Genomic DNA, 12,294 nt, shown 5'->3' on the forward strand with positions numbered 1-12,294 from the left:
ATGAAAAACGGTTTAGTTGGGACCCGAACCGGGTGGCAAAAGTCCAAGTTTTAGGGGAGGTGCTGCCGAAATTTCTATAAAATCCGAGTCTTTATTGAATGTTGTATGGAGAAATGACGGGTTAGAGACTTCTACTATTTTATTTGATTTATCAAGAAAAGGATGATTCATGCTTTTGAAATGAATTATTAAAGAGGAAATTGTGATTTAGTCTTGCTTCTTAAGAAAGGCATTGTATCTCTTTCAGGAGAAAGTTACTTAGATGAAACTTATGTTTTTAAGCTGTTTTAAATGTGACAAGGGCAATGCGCCTTTGAATTTGACTTGAGGGTTTCAATTAGAGGAGTTTCAATGACTTTGAAAGAACTTGAAAGCCTCTTGACTTGTTTCATTTTGAAATGTTTTGAGAAAGGTTTTAAGTACTCTTTGAATTCTAAATTATTGCAAGACTAAAACAATTTTGAACAGTTGAAACGTTCTAGAATTTATCATGGGGCTTGAAGTTGGTTTTTGCCTAAGTAGAGGAAACGGATTTGAAAGAAGTGAATGATTACATGACTCGGTTTGGCTTAGATCCTATTTTATTACTCAAAACGGAAAGCCAATGTTTTAATGATTTTAAATGAATTTGGTGAACTGAGTTTTATTATTCTCCCCTAAAGACTTGGGACTCTGCCGAGAAGCTTTTGTTATAAAATCCCATTGTTGAATGGGTGGTTTTGAATACTTTGAAATAAATCCTTAACTTGCCATGGTTTTGGAAGTTTTGGAAAGAGAATGCCGAGAGTGGCTTTGTTTTAAAAAGTGAACTCACTTTGAGTAAATTTGGCTTATGAGCCTGAGATGATTTGAGAAATGAGATCTTTAAAGCCAAGGCTGAAAAGAGTTGAAGTTTGATCTCAAAGTGAAATGGCTTGAGAAAAGTGATTTATGGCTTAAATGCCGGTTTTATGAATTTGATGATGTTGAATGGTGGAAGTGCTGTTTTGTTATGGGCCGGAATGGCTGTGTACGATTATGAATATTGGCTGGTTTCGGATTGAACCGTGAGCCGGAATGGCTGTGTATGATATTGATTTACAGCTAATTGCTGAATGAATTATGGGCCGTATGGCTGACTATGAATTATGAATTTAAGCCGGATGGCTGAGATGGATGTTGATCCATGGCTGGGACTGAATGAATATATGCTTGAGATACCTGGGTAGTAGCAAGGGTTGTGGTTCGTCCCACTTGCTCCAGGTCAGAGACTGTGACGCCTGGGTAGTAGCGGTAGTAGTGGTGATTCCACTCGCTCCAGGTTGAGCTTTCAAACACCCGCCTGGGTAGTAGCCGCAGTAGTGGTTATTCCACTGGCTCTGGGTTGAGCGGGTAGTAGCAATGGGGTTGTAGCTCAAACCTACTTGCTCCGCGATGGGTTTTTATGTCTATGGTTAGCTACCTTGACGTGTCGGGTTGGCTATATAACCGACAGATGATATCATCAGCCACTAGGACAGGCATGCATCATATGCATCTATATGACATTGTTTGGGTGTGCATATTATACTTGGTTTGCCTATGTGATTAATTGCTAATTGTTCTACTTGCAATAACTGTTTGTTTGTGCTTGCATCTTCCTATTTGTGTTTGCTACTGGGACTCTGTTGGACTGTGGTGATTGGTTGATGGTTGGATTGTTTGGGCCAAGGGCCGTGGTTGGAATGAGATGAACCGATGGTTGATTTCGGTTTTGTGTTTTTGGTTTGGAATAAGATATGAAAGGCTATTTTGGTTTAGCATAGATAAACCTTTTTGAAAAGCTTTTGATGTTTTTGAGAATTGAACGGTTCCTCTTTCAGAAAAAGATTTCCGACTTTACTTCTATTGTAAACTGTAGTTTTTGAAAAGTGGCATAAGACGGTTATTAATCACTGGTACGGTTTATCTTCACGTATCCTATTACAGTAATTCCCAAAAAACCCTCTACTGAGAACCCTTTCGAGGATGATGTTCTCACCCCCCCTACATTTTTCCCCTTTCAGGATATGGTGCAGAAGTCACGAAGAGTTTATTTAGTTGTTGTTGAGATGCTCTGTATTGCTTTAGTATATTTTTGTTCCCTTGCCTTTGTCTTTATACTTCTGTAAGAGGGATAGAAATTGCATTGGATAATGATTGTAATATTATATATGTATATATATATGGATATACTCTTTATGAGTTTTGTAAGTTGTATGGTATCTATGGATGTATGTTATCGGATGAAATTATTTTGGGAGCGGTTTCACAGTTTAAAGTTTTAAACAGGCTCATATTATAATATTAAATATTATAAGTGTCGTCGTAATGTCCGAGCTATCAGAATAGCGCAGCCGGAAGCGTGAACTTTGGTAGTTAGGGTGTTACATTATGGTATCAGAGCGGTCTTTCCTGTACAGCCTGAGGAATGGACCAACTATGCTTCAATTGCATACTCTGAGCGTTTGTCATGTACTAGGTCTTGTCGAGTGACGAGAATTAGAGCTTTATGCACATGAGGGTCTATTGATTAATGCCGTTAGTCTTGCATTGCATAATTCTTGGTATTAAGTTTGGCCGGCTTAATACTAGTGAATTATGTACGTGAAAGCACTGATGGGTTATCATAGATGATATGCGAGTTTTGAGTAAAGCTAATCGTGGGTTTTGGGAACGATGGAAACTATTTCTCGAGACTATTCAGTTGTGTGTCTTGAAATTCTATTCGAGTCGACTTGTTCTTTCATATCCTAACTTGAAGTTCTTGTTTGCTACTCCTCTTGAAAAGTAATTGGATGTTTCCACTCTATTTCTCTATTCATATGCATTATTGTTTGATCTCAATTGCATATGCTTGTTTAGAATCCTTGTTACATCTATCTTTCTCTGTTTGAGTTCTTCTTGATTCACCTAATCTTTGATATAGCTTTGAACTTGTCTTAATGCGCTGTGCCTTTTAACTCCTGATTTTGAGTACATTCTTAGAGAAATTGTTGATTTAGTTTTCCTCTTATTTGATAGTGATCACAGCCAATTTTGAGATTTTTATGAAAATTGCTGTTGAATAGATGTATACTTATCTATATGTGAAACTTTGAAGATTTCTTACACAGTTTAACAACTACTTATTTTAATACCTCGCCTGTACTTTTATTGGTTTATGGAACTGCACTTACTTTAAAAGTAAATTGACTTTCTAGTAATTCTACTATAGCTCCAGTGCACATCTTCATTTGATTATGTATTTAGGTATTTTTCAGAATTTCGGAAAGAAATGGATTTTTCGCTTTTATTTCGGTTGAGTTTCGTTTGATAAGCTTCACTTAACTTATTTTGAATTGAGTTTGGTTTAGCATACTACATGGTTTATGCCATTATTGTTCTTTTGAAAATGTTGGACTCATGGCTTTCTTATGTGTGAACCCGTTCCTTCTTAAGCTTTTAACCTCTATGAATGTCATACGTGATTCTGTTTTTAATTATACATCTACCTTTTGGGAACACTACCATCAATTTCAACTTTCCTTTCTCTGGTGAATCTCATTCTTATATGAGTCAGTTTGATTCGTTTCAAAAATAGTGCATCATTTATCCTCTCATTGTCTTTACAAGAGTTTTTAGTCAAAGATTTATCTTTGGGAAAATTACTAATGATTGGGTTGTATTTTCCTATGACTTTTTTATTCTTTTGAATCAATTGAAAGCTTGTTTGATCTCTCATGCCTAGTGGATCTTGTTTGAACTATCTTGGTTTAAGATCTTTTCTTGCATGGCTTGACTCCTTTTTAGCATATCTTAAACTTCTTGAATATCCTTTTGAGATGGTGCTTTCAAGAACACTTTGGAGTCTTGTTTTGAACTTTTAAAGAAATTTTGAATTCTCTTTGAAGAAATTCTAAACGGAATTTATTTTCTGTTGCTTGATTGAGATTGAAACCATTGTTCAATTTTTGACGAAATTGTTTTAAAGTTGACATGCGCTATTTTAAATGAGGTTTTGAAAAGTTTCCTTGTTTAATGGAAACCTGTTCGTTTGTAACGCACCACCTGTCTCCTTACCAGATTGTAAGCAAAATTTTTACCTCAAAATTTCTTCTCTAAAGAGAGTTTAACTTCCTCTCTTGTCCTCGCTATAAATGTTATACACGCTTGTTTGAATATGAGCTTTGGGAATTTTTGAACAAGCATTTGATTTCTCTTCCGAGTTTTATGATTGCTTTTGGTTAAGTTGTGCACCTAATTATCTTTCTAAAATATTTGAGGAAATATTTTGGCTCTTAGCCAAACTTGTGTGCATTTTGTTTTTAAACTCTACATAATCTACTTCAACGTGAAATTGATTTAGAGCAAAGCCACGTTTATGCTTTTGTTACTCTCTTGAAGGATACTAGTTGTTTAACTTGTCTTTTAGACTACGAAATGATTTTTCCGCAAGTTTTCGATTCTTTTATGAACAATGTATCCGGGAGTATTTTTAATCGTGCTCTTGAGTTCTATGAGCCTTGTCTTGGGTCTGAGATATTCTTTTCTATAAACCTCATACTTCTTCGACTCAGTGTGAAATTGTTTTAGACTAATGTGCTGATTTTCTGCTTATTGATCCTATTGAATTTCCTTGATCCAAGGGTTATCTCTGAAGTTGTCAATTGATTTATTTCTAGCAAACTTCTTTGCTTGAGCATCCTTGTTTATCTGGAATTGGATATATTCTTTCAAATCTATGAGTATTGTCATTAACATGCGTCTCTCCTTTCTATGATCTTGTATCCTTCTGAGTAGACTCGAGAATTGTTTTGATATCACGTGTGACTTGTAGACGTAGTAACGCGATGCTTTAGTTCTTTAAGGCGTGATACGGGTATACGGAAGTGGAAGCGGTAGGTGTACAACATTGTGAGTTGTGGTGTTTTGTTCCTTGCGGACGGGTTTGCGATCGTTGGACTTATGATCGGATATGGGAATTGTAAAGTGCATGATGGGGTTGGAAGGTTGAAGCTTTGAGGTTGAGATGAGATTAGTGTGCGGATGATGAGCACGTCGTTGTAACCTCATCCTGTTTTATAACCTTCAATGCCTTGCCTTACTATCACATGTTTGACTAATGTCATCTTTTACTTTGAGCCTATCTTTACAATCACACTCCTACCTTTGTATCTTTATGCATACGACGATCCAAGTATTTGAAAACCGTATATATGTTTATACGATGAGATATTTTTTGTTATTCCTTAAATGTGTTTGAGGGTGAACTATTATGAGACTTCTTTCGTTTTGTATGAATTTTTGAGGACGAAAATTTTTATAAGGTGGGTAGAATGTAAGACCTAAAACCTTTGAAAAGTTTTATTATGATCAAGTCTCAAATCATAGTTATTTATAGCCTTAATTTCAGAAATTATTTTATTAAAGATAATTAAGGCAAGTTTTGATTTATTGAATTTGAGATAAGTTATGATTATTATCCAATTTTATAATTATTGGATTATTTTCTATATTTGAATTATAAAGTTGATAGTTATGAAATAATAAGGATTTTGTATGATTTGGATTAGATAAGTAATATTTTAAATATTAATACTGCTGTTTTGGAAAATGAAGAAATTAAGTATATTATTTCTAATTATTTGATTTGGGCATTTTATTAAAAGTAATTTGTAAAAATGGATGATCAAATAGTATTTTCTATATACAATTAGTGTTGGATCTAATTTGGATTTCAATTACTATATTATTTCCAATTTTTATTTGAAATTACCAATTTGCCCCTAACCCTAATTTTTACTCAAAAAGAATGAAACCCTAAAACCCTAGCCAATACCCGTTTTCCCCCCATGACCCAGCAGCAGCAAACCACACGATTCCCCCTTCCTCCATGAACAAAGAATTTGAAGCAAAGAGACAGGGGGAAACTGAGCTGCCGCGGAAGAAGGAAGGAGGAGAGGACGACTCGCGCCGACGTGCCGGCCTCACCGCCGCTATCGCGCCGTTGCCTGACCGAGGAGAGAGATAGCGACGCATTCAAAGAGAGGAGGAGGGAGAGGAGGCCGCGCTGCCGCCGCGGTCCCTGTGCCGCCACCGTTCGGTCCAGCAATGAGCTGCTGCTAGAACCGTGCGAGGAGGAACGACGCCGCCCCTTGCCGCGATCGAAGCTCGCTGTCGCCGCGTTGCTCCGGTCTGTCGCGCCGCCACTGTCGTCCAGGGAAGACCGCCGCTACACGGGCTGGAGGAACTTGTCCCGGTTGAGTTGCGCCGGCGCTTTTGGGGTTCAACCACCGTGCCCAGTCGTGCTTGCGTCACCGGCGCCGCCTCCGTCGGAGCTGCCGCCGTCAGAAAGGGGTTTCGACCGCCGCAGGTGTCGCTGCCGGAAAAAGGGAGCTGCGTCTCTGTGATTCTGACCGCCGGAAGTGGTTCTGTGACTTCCGGGAGCACCGCCAGAGCTTTTGGCTGCTTTTGCCGTCGCCAAAAAATTCTATCGGTAAGGGTTTTACGTTGGTTCTCCTTTCCGTTGAGTTTCTGGGAACCTCATTGCCACTGCATATGGTTCAGGTCATCGCTGCCGCTTGAGGTGGCTGCCGGGCTGCCGCCGAACCGGTTCAGAGACCGTCGCTGTTTCGGTTCAGCCGCTCTTTCTACGTTTCGGTAAGCGTTTTCGATTTGAAAGCCCTTTAGTTACCGTTCTGTTATCATACGCTGAGGTTGTGGCATTAATTGCTATGAGATTGAGTTCGGTTGTTGTATGTTGCGATTAGAGTTGTTGAGACTGTTGCAAAAGTGGCTTGGAGCTGAGGTTTTGGTTGCCGTCAGTTCGGTTTGAGACGGAAAGGACTTGATAAGTCATTTGGGTTATGGAATTGCGTTTTGAGGTATGGGTGCTTTTCAAAAACTATATTTTATATGTCGAAATTATTACATATGGATACTGATGTGAGATAATGTATTTGGTGATTGTATAAGCCTTATGTGATGTTGATTATCCTAGATGAATGTAATTATATGTTTGAATGGATTATTATTTGGTTTTGATGAACAGATTGTTGTGTGGTTTTGTGAAACAGAATACTTTTCAAGTTGATTCTTTAAAGATTTGAAATATGAGTTTAATCCTTTGAGGATTGGTTTGGATTGAGTCAGTTATTTTGATGATGTGAAAGATAGAATACTCTTGAAATTCAGCCTGGGTTGCTTTAATTAATCTGGTCTTTGATAAATGATTTATTGCTGAACCGATTCTTTTAAACTTTGGAAATGAGTTAAATCGGTTGATATTGAGTTGATTTTGAAATGGTTTCCTTGAGATATGCCACTGAGGTGATTGTTGGTTTTAGCTTGCTTTTGAATTGATTTCTGGTTTTGAGCTGTTGAAAAGGAATGAAAAACGGTTTAGTTGAGACCCGAACCGGATGGCAAAAGTCCAAGTTTTAGGGGAGGTGCTGCCGAAATTTCTATAAAATCCGAGTCTTTATTGAATGTTGTATGGAGAAATGACGGGTTAGAGACTTCTACTATTTTATTTGATTTATCAAGAAAAGGATGATTCATGCTTTTGAAATGAATTGTTAAAGAGGAAATTGTGATTTAGTCTTGCTTCTTAAGAAATGCATTGTATCTCTTTCAGGAGAAAGTTACTTAGATGAAACTTATGTTTTTAAGCTGTTTTAAATGTGACAAGGGCAATGCCTTTGAATTTGACTTGAGGGTTTCAATTAGAGGAGTTTCAATGACTTTGAAAGAACTTGAATGCCTCTTGACTTGTTTCATTTTGAAATGTTTTGAGAAAGGTTTTAAGTACTCTTTGAATTCTAAATTATTGCAAGACTAAAACAATTTTGAACAGTTGAAACGTTCTAGAATTTATCATGGGGCTTGAAGTTGGTTTTTGCCTAAGTAGAGGAAACGAATTTGAAAGAAGTGAATGATTACGTGACTCGGTTTGGCTTAGATCCTATTTTATTACTCAAAACGGAAAGCCAATGTTTTAATGATTTTAAATGAATTTGGTGAACTGAGTTTTATTATTCTCCCCTAAAGACTTGGGACTCTGCCGAGAAGCTTTTGTTATAAAATTCCATTGTTGGATGGGTGGTTTTGAATACTTTGAAATAAATCCTTAACTTGCCATGGTTTTGGAAGTTTTGGAAAGAGAATGCCGAGAGTGGCTTTGTTTTAAAAAGTGAACTCACTTTGAGTAAATTTGGCTTATGAGCCTGAGATGATTTGAGAAATGAGATCTTTAAAGCCAAGGCTGAAAAGAGTTGAAGTTTGATCTCAAAGTGAAATGGCTTGAGAAAAGTGATTTATGGCTTAAATGCCGGTTTTATGAATTTGATGATGTTGAATGGTGGAAGTGCTGTTTTGTTATGGGCCGGAATGGCTGTGTACGATTATGAATATTGGCTGGTTTCGGATTGAACCGTGAGCCGGAATGGCTGTGTATGATATTGATTTACAGCTAATTGCTGAATGAATTATGGGCCGTATGGCTGACTATGAATTACGAATTTAAGCCGGATGGCTGAGATGGATATTGATCCATGGCTGGGACTGAATGAATATATGCTTGAGATACCTGGGTAGTAGCAAGGGTTGTGGTTCGTCCCACTTGCTCCAGGTCAGAGACTGTGACGCCTGGGTAGTAGCGGTAGTAGTGGTGATTCCACTCGCTCCAGGTTGAGCTTTTAAACATCCGCCTGGGTAGTAGCCGCAGTAGTGGTTATTCCACTGGCTCTGGGTTGAGCAGGTAGTAGCAATGGGGTTGTAGCTCAAACCTACTTGCTCCGCGATGGGTGTTTCTGTCTATGGCTAGCTACCAGGACGTGTCGGGTTGGCTATATAACCGACAGATGATATCATCAGCCACTAGGACAGGCATGCATCATATGCATCTATGTGACATTGTTTGGGTGTGCATATTATACTTGGTTTGCCTATGTGATTAATTGCTAATTGTTCTACTTGCAATAACTGTTTGTTTGTGCTTGCATCTTCCTATTTGTGTTTGCTACTGGGACTCTGTTGGACTGTGGTGATTGGTTGATCGTTGGATTGTTTGGGCCTAGGGCTGTGGTTGGAATGAGATGAACCGATGGTTGATTTCGGTTTTGTGTTTCTGGTTTGGAATAAGATATGAAAGGCTATTTTGGTTCAGCATAGATAAACCTTTTTGAAAAGCTTTTGATGTTTTTGAGAATTGAACGGTTCTTCTTTCAGAAAAAGATTTCCAACTTTACTTCTATTGTAAACTGTAGTTTTTGAAAAGAGGTATAAGACGGTTATTAATCACTGGTACGGTTTATCTTCACGTTCCTATTACAGTAATTCCCAAAAAACCCTCTACTGAGAACCCTTTCGAGGATGATGTTCTCACCCCCCTACATTTTTCCCCTTTCAGGATATAGTGCAAAAGTCACGAAGAGTTTATTTAGTTGTTGTTGAGATGCTCTCTATTACTTTAGTATATTTTTGTTCCCTCGCCTTTGTCTTTATACTTCTGTAAGAGGGATAGGAATTGCATTGGATAATGATTGTAATATTATATATGTATATATATGGATATACTCTTTATGAGTTTTGTAAGTTGTATGGTATCTATGGATGTATGTTATCGGATGAAAGTATTTTGGGAGCGGTTTCACAGTTTAAAGTTTTAAACAGGCTCATATTATAATATTAAATAGTATAAGTGTCGTCGTAATGTCCGAGCTATCAGAGTAGCGCAGCCTGAAGCGTGAACTTTGGTAGTTAGGGTGTTACATAAAGTTGTTGAAAAGGTCCAAGGCAGAATTTTCTGTAGGGATGAACGCGGATCGGATATGGCCAAATCCGATTCGATCTGCATATTTGCAGATCGGATCGGATCAGATATCGGATATATCCGCAAAACACAAAAAATATTTTTTAAAGCTTATTTTTTTAAAATAATATCAATAAAATTCATATTTTCTATTCTTTTAAATATGTTTACTCTTAAAATAATATTAAACATACTTTTTATAAATAATAAATTAAAATAATACAACATATATGATAATTATTAGTTGAAATAAAACATAAAAAGAATATTTACTTATTTATTTCTTTATTTTTGCGGATACGCGGATATGCGGATACCAACACAAAATCCGCAATCCGATCCGATTAGTGTACGGAGCTGACCCGATCCAATCCGAAAGCATTGCAGATCGGATCCATATCCATAATTTTCGGATCGGATTCGGATAAACACCGCGGATATGCGGATCGGATACGATTCATGAACACCCCTAATTTTCTGCATAATTGACAGTGGAATAGACTAGTTTCTGGGAGCAGACCAGGCCATATTTTTGAATGAAACTATTTTTATATTAAACTTTAATTTGTTATGAGCGTCTCATAAAAAATTCAGAATTTATTGATGAGTGGTTTGGAAGAAACGAATTTTTAAAGATTGATGCTTTCTGCAGGAAATTCTGTTTCCCTACTGCAGAAGCACGAACTTCCAATCCACTTAATTTATAATTCTAATGAGTATTTGGGATGAAACTAATGTCAATCTCAAGATTTAAGTGTCTAAAATCTTAATTTAAATTTTGTGTCAAAACTCTTTTTAACCAATTAGTTATGTTGCAAAGAGTAAGGATAGCTCGTTAGATTTTGAAAACAGAATTCTAAAAGACAGGGCTATGTTCCTAAGCTCATAACTTTTTCATGTGACATGGTAATAATCTGAAATTTAGTTTTCTAGAAGTCTGGAAGAGTCTTGTTTAAGTACATGAATTTTGAAAGGCCATGGCTGAGAACTGGATTTTTAGTGAATTTAACAAATTTACTGCTCACTGCTGTTTTTCTGCAATGATAGCAGAATTTTAAAAGATTTGTAGAAGTTTCAATTATGGTTGGAATGCTCCAGAACCAAGTTTTAATTTCTAAACCCGTGATTTTACAATAACTAAAGGGATTAAAGAAAGTATAATGACCAATTAAGAATGTTTACCTGGTAAATTGTTAAGGAAAGTTTGAACATTGTTAAAGCTGAGGGAACCCGTAAGAGTGGTTTTAGTGCTATTTTAGAGGAGATTATGTCCGAATTTCTATAAAAATTCAGGGACATAGTTAAATGAAAATGTGTAAGTTGTCCCCAAGAAGGTTTAAGGTTAATGGGTGATGCGGAGGTACGTTTAATTAGACGGTGGTGCGGAGGTATATATAGTTAGGCGGTGATACGGAGGTATGTTTTATAGTGTTGGTGATGCGGAGGCATGATAAAGAGAAAGTAAATGAGAAACCATGTATGAAAGAGATAATTGAAACGAATAAGTAAATTATGAAAAGTGTATGTTGAATGGGCCTTGTGTCAAACTGCTAATGCGAAAGTGCCCGCCTAACGGATAGCCTGAGATTACTAATGCGGGAATGTTCGCCTAACTGATAGCACTGTTTCTTACTGTGATACACATTAAAATATTATTATGATGAGGCCTAACTGACACGGGTAACCGTGATGCCAAGGTGTCTAATTGACACAGTAAAGGGGCCATATTTGGGGTTCACTCCGAGTAACGTTGGGTTGCGGGTAGACAACCGACGCATGAGCTCATGGCCTGCGCTAGGAAAGGTATGCATCATGTGCATTTGTATATTTTGTTTGAGCATGCATTGTCTTGGCTTCCTTAATTGTTTATTCACGTTAATTACTAATTGCCTACTTGTTATATATGCTTTCTGTATATGTTTGACTTGTCTATTTTGTCTGTCTATGCAATTCTATCGGAGTTGGAAGAACGGAGGAAAGGCGAAGAGATTGAGGATTTTGATAAGATGTTGATCAAGTTTAGAACCTTAGAGACCTACCCTCATTTATGGTTTTAGCTTTAGTTCCTTAAGATTTATAATCTGATTGTCGGCGTTCTAGGATTGCCTTTGGCTTTCCCGGGACCTTGCTTATTATATATGTGGGCACCTTAACCATACTGAGAGCCTCCGATTCTCATCCCATACAATATTGTTATTTTTCAGATGCAGGTTGACAAGCACCACTCTGTATTTTGGAGACACTGACGAAGCAAAGAACTTTTGGGATTAAGGGCCGTTCTTTGTTTATATTTATGAATGTATATAGATTCTCCACCTTGTATTTTATGTTTGTCCCTCTTAATGGTTGACTGGGAGAAACAGGTTGTCGTTTTCTGCTTTGGGTCATTTTGGGATCCTCTTATATATATACATATACTTGAATGTTCTGGCCGGTTTATCTTTGCGAACCGAGTTGGAAGCTTTGTTAATTATACCTTTGACACTCCCTTTTTATTATTCATA

The sequence above is a fragment of the Arachis ipaensis genome, chromosome B1 (assembly GCF_059453495.1).
Source record: "Arachis ipaensis isolate K30076 ecotype BB chromosome B1, ASM5945349v1, whole genome shotgun sequence".
Taxonomy (NCBI): domain Eukaryota; kingdom Viridiplantae; phylum Streptophyta; class Magnoliopsida; order Fabales; family Fabaceae; genus Arachis; species Arachis ipaensis.